The 5000-nt window shown below is 45.7% G+C and overlaps 2 protein-coding genes across 6 annotated transcripts in view; one reads left to right on the top strand and one right to left on the bottom strand.

The window, feature by feature from the left end:
• The window catches only part of LOC135108342 (uncharacterized), a 151711-nt gene that overhangs the window by 68481 nt on the left and 78230 nt on the right, over nt 1–5000 (bottom strand). The gene's annotated exons all lie outside the window — the stretch shown is intronic.
• Nucleotides 2661–5000, top strand: part of LOC135108340 (serine-rich adhesin for platelets-like) — a 105058-nt gene continuing 102718 nt past the window's right edge. For all 3 annotated transcript variants that reach the window (XR_010272214.1, XR_010272213.1, XM_064019222.1), the window contains exon 1: nt 2661–2962. The gene's annotated coding sequence lies outside the window, so the exon portion shown is untranslated. The remainder of the gene's footprint in view (nt 2963–5000) is intronic.

Here is a 5000-nt window from a genome sequence, read left to right as displayed (position 1 = left end):
AACCTTGATGCATAATCGCGTTACTGTTCATTCTTGTTTACCTTATGCGGTCCTTCCCCTTCCCTCACTGTGTTGTGCTGAGTGAGTGAGCGGTGAGTGTTGATCCGCGCCCTGTGATCCATAGGGAAGGGTCCAAGAGAATTATGAAATTATGGCTCCTTGATCTGTCTGTACTTTTTGGTGTGAACTGTGTGTGTGTGTGTGTGTGTGTGTGTGTGTGTGTGTGTTGGTTTGTGATTTTTGTTCCTTCCTTCCTTCCTTCCTTCATTTCTTTCTTCCTTTCTTTCTTTCTTTCTTTTTTTCTTCTTCCTTCCTTCCTTCCTTTCTTTCTTTTTTCTTTCTTACGTACTCACTTTTTCCTTCCTTCCTTCCTTCCTTCCTTTTTATTTACTCCTTTTCTTCATTCTTTCTTTCCTTCCTTCCTGCCTGCCTCCTTGCCTGTTTTCTTTCTTTCTTTACCTATTCCTTCCTTTCTTCACCGCTGTTTTCCTTCCTTTCTTCATTTCTTCCTTCCTTCCTTCCTTCCTTCATTCCTTCATTCCTTCCTTCCTTCTTGTGTTATATTTTTTACATATTATTAATTACTACGGTTTCTTTGTCTGTTTATCTCTGTCCGTCTGTCTGTCTGGCTGAATTCTCTCTCTCTCTCTCTCTCTCTCTCTCTCTCTCTCTCTCTCTCTCTCTCTCTCTCTCTCTCTCTCTCTCTCTCTCTCTCTCTCTCTCTCTCTCTGTCTCTGTCTCCCTGCGATAAATGAGGCTTAGCTAATTAGTTCACACATTTTTTTCAAACTTGCCTCTTAGACTCTCTCTCTCTCTCTCTCTCTCTCTCTCTCTCTCTCTCTCTGTCTCTGTCTCCCTGCGATAAATGAGGCTTAGCTAATTAGTTCACACATTTTTTTCAAACTTGCCTCTTAGACTCTCTCTCTCTCTCTCTCTCTCTCTCTCTCTCTCTCTCTCTCTCTCTCTCTCTCTCTTCCCCAGTATAAGCGATAGTTGAATCAGGTTTTATGGGGAAATGTTAATTATACCAGCGCACACTGCCTCGCCAACGCTGTCGGTGCGCGGCGCTCGTGGCGTGAGACTCAATAAAACCCGGAGAGCGAAATAATATAGCATCGATTGTTGGTCATTGTAACGAAGTGCAGTAATTTTGGGGACGACTTAATTCTGGTCTGTGTCTGTGAGAGAGAGAGAGAGAGAGAGAGAGAGAGAGAGAGAGAGAGAGAGAGAGAGAGAGAGAGAGAGAGAGAGAGAGGGATAAATTCAGTCCCCACTAAGCCAACTTTATCCTCGTCATATTTTCTCCTTTTTAAGTATCTTCCAACACACTGGCAAGATGTGTTCTCCCTGTGTTGTCTATCTTCCTCCTCCTCCTCCTCCTCCTCCTCCTCCTCCTCCTCCTCCTCCTCCTCCTTCTCCTCCTCCTCCCTCTCTTTTTTTTCTTTCTATTTATCTTTCCTGTTATGCTATTTCGCCACAGACAACCTCGTAAGATTTAGTATGATTTGAGCTTATTTCGTATTCTTCCTCCTCCTCCTCCTCCTCCTTCTCCTCCTCCTCCTCCTCCTCCTCCTCCTCCTCCTCCTCCTCCTCCTCCTCCTTCTTCTCTTTTTTCCCATTCATTTCCTATTTATTTCTCTTTTCTATGCGATATCCCACATTGTATGTTAGATTGCATAGCCGCCACAAACAACCCCGCAAGATGTGCTGTAGTTTGTTCTTTCCTTTGTGTTCCTCCTTCTTTTCCTCATTTCTTTCTTCTAGTCTATATTTTCCTCCTATTTTTTTTTCATACTTGCTTCCGTATAGCCGCCACACACAGCCCCCTTAAGAACTAACATGTTTGCTGTGGTGGTTTGTTCTTTCGTGGTTCCTCCTCCTCCTCCTCCTCTTCCTCCTCCTCCTCCTCCTCCTCCTCCTCCTTCTCCTCCTCCTAGACGACAAAATATAAAGGACTCAAACCTCTTCCTTTGATCCCACTTGTTGTCACTGCTGCACTTCAGATTTCATACTTTATTTGTTCATCCTCTACGTACATACATTAATAAGAATGCTGTGTCTATTTGCGTTAGTTTGCTTGGCTGCCTGTCTCTCTCTCATTGTCTCCCCCTCCCACTCTCTACACAACAGTAAGATCGAATTAGGGAAGTGAAAGCCATGCCAACTGTGAGTGGCTGCGAATCTGCACGTAAAACTGACGAAAATCTCCCAAAATTTTGAGTCTATCGAAAGCAATCAGCAAAAAAACTGCCTATACTCGTACGTCAAGAGGAGTCATGCGTCTGGCGTGTCGATCCATTCTTCCGCTTCTTTTGCTCGAAACCTGCACCTTTTTCCCCGAGCACTGCAGTCTGGCGTCATCACTCAATGCATCCTACACGTCAACACAGCGTTATGGGTTCCTGCTTCCTTTTTCACTGCATTGGGACTCTGTAGCATTCTTTATGTTTCTTCTTTACAAGGACTGTCACGTGTAGGTTTGTTAGGTTTTTGTACTTTTCCTTATATTCTAATGTTTGTATGCTCTCTCTCTCTCTCTCTCTCTCTCTCTCTCTCTCTCTCTCTCTCTCTCTCTCTCTCTCTCTCTCTCCTTTATTGTTTCCTAATCAGAGTAGGAAGAACAGGCTAAAATTCTCTCTCTAGTACTGCTTAGCCTGGGAATGCCACGTGTAGGCCTATTTGGCTTTTCCCAGCTTCCTTTGTTTCCTTATTGTCCTTATATTTTTTATCTTTTCTGTCGCGGCTTTGCTTGTAAGATTACGAGTTAGTAGAGAAGCGAACGATGGTATGAATGGTTTCGAAGCCTCGACTTGATTATCCGAAACTCTAGTTGGCTTGAGTGAACTTTGTTTGCCTCCTGTATCAGTAGTACGCTCGTTCTTGGTGAGGGAGGACTTGCGAGCGCTTCCCTTAGTGGTGATCGGTGTGTGTTGCTGGACACTGCGTCTTATGAGGTGCTGACGTAAGTAAAGACCCATTCACAACTGGTTTCTTGGTACATAAGATCGAAACAACGAGAGAACTAGGGAAAATGTATGAAAAATAGTGAAATGTAGAAAGAATTAAAGTATTGGTCGTGTTGTGATGTGTGCCTTGTGTGTGTGTGTGTGTGTGTGTGTGTGTGTGTTTTCTTGTCTTCTGTCTGTCGGAGCCACGAAACTTACTACACGTGGATACAAGTGAGTGTGCGCAGGTGTTGATGTGACTTGTTTGTTTGCTTCCCCCCACTCCTTCATCTCTAACTCACTCATCCTGGCATGCTCTTGTTCTTACTCATATTTACTCGCACTACAAACTCCAGTATCCTCTCAGTGGTACACACACACACACAAAAAAAAAAAAAAAAACTTATTCTCTTGTTTTCCCTAACACACACACACACACACACTTCCTCATTCCCTCTCTTCTCTTCCTTCCCTCCCCACACTCCCCTACCTCCCAACACTGCATCACTCACTCCAATTACCCCCACCACGATCACCAGCGCAACATTCTCCGCGCCGCAGCCAGCCAGCCAGCCGTCAGCCTTTATATCGTTCAAAACCACCTCTAGTTAGACGCTCCCTCGTCAAGAAAGGGGCGCTAATTGGTGCCTTGCTGGCCAATGAGGACACGGCGTCATTAGTCAGCAGGTGGTGACGGTGTGTGTGGAGGGAGGGAGGAGGGGGAGGAGGAGGAAGAGAAAGGAAGGTGATGATGCGTAGCTGTGAGAAGAGGGTCGTGGTTGGGGTGGTGGGGGGAGGAGGGGTTGAGGGTAGGAAGGTTTGGGTAGTGACAGGTGCTGGTGAGAGGTGGTGGTGGTGGAGGGTGAAGGGAATGGTGGTGGTGGTGGTGGTGGTGGAGGGTGAGTGGTTGAACCTTCCTCTGAAAATAGCACGAGCTTGGCACTCCCACACTCAGAATGTTTGATGTTGATGTGAATAAGTTGCGCTCTTGTTCGTGTTCTTCTCCCCTTCCTCTCTTCACCTATATTCCTCCTCTACTCCCTAATTCCCATATTTGCTCTATCCCTCCAATCCCCTCCTCCTCCTGCTTTCTCGTGTGTGTTCTCCCCTACATTTCTCCACTTTTTTTTTCCCTCCACTATTATCTACTTGCCTGCCCTTCCTTTTATTCTTCCCATTCCTTCTCTCTCTGCTCTTGTTTGTGTTCTTTTCCATCCTTTAACTATATTCTTCATTCATTTTCTCTTCCTCTGCCTTCTTAATCCCCTTACTTCTTTCCGTGCATGTTTCTCCCTCTCCCTCTCTGCTCTCGTTCAATATTCTCGCATTCCTCCTTTATCTATATTTCTCCCTCGCTTTCTCCCTCTCTATCCCTTACTTGTCTTGTCTTTATTCTTCCTTCATTTTCTCCCTTCCTCTATCCCCTTAATCCCCTACATGTTCTATTCCTCCATTCTTCCGTCTCCCTCTCTCTCTTCTTTACCTATATTCCTCCCTCATTTTCTACCCCCACCTCTCTCTCTCTCTCTCTCTCTCTCTCTCTCCTTAATCCTCTGCTGCTTTCCGTGCTTCCTCTCCTCCCGCTCCCTCTGTCACTCTCCCCTTTCCTCTTGGCATTCCCCCTGACACTAATACTCTTCTTTTCGCCTCTCTGTTATCCGCTTGCAATCCGGGGTGGCCAGATGGCGCGGCACACACCAAATACTTTATCCAGCTGTTTATCCAAATGTTTATCCCTCCTGAGCGCTGGCTGACAAATGGACACCTGGGCACGGCAAGGAAGGTAAACTGTGATGCCCTGAATATCACGCACCCTGCTGCACCCTGGCTTGTTGCGTCATCGCTCTCCAAATGTAAAGGGACGAAAGGGTGAGACAGATGTGAGCCGCGGCTTCTCTTTACTTTCTCTCGTTCGTTTTGTTTAGGTAAGATTTGTTGATTCGCTTTTTCTCTTGAATGCATTTGCTCGGGGTCTTTTCGCACGCTTTCTCCCATTTTCTGTTTGTGTTGCATTTTTACCATATCTTTCGCCCCATACTTAGTTTCTCCGTTTAT

This window comes from Scylla paramamosain, chromosome 17 (genome assembly GCF_035594125.1).
Source record: "Scylla paramamosain isolate STU-SP2022 chromosome 17, ASM3559412v1, whole genome shotgun sequence".
Taxonomy (NCBI): Eukaryota; Metazoa; Arthropoda; class Malacostraca; order Decapoda; family Portunidae; genus Scylla; species Scylla paramamosain.
This window is presented reverse-complemented; position numbering and strand designations above follow the sequence as displayed.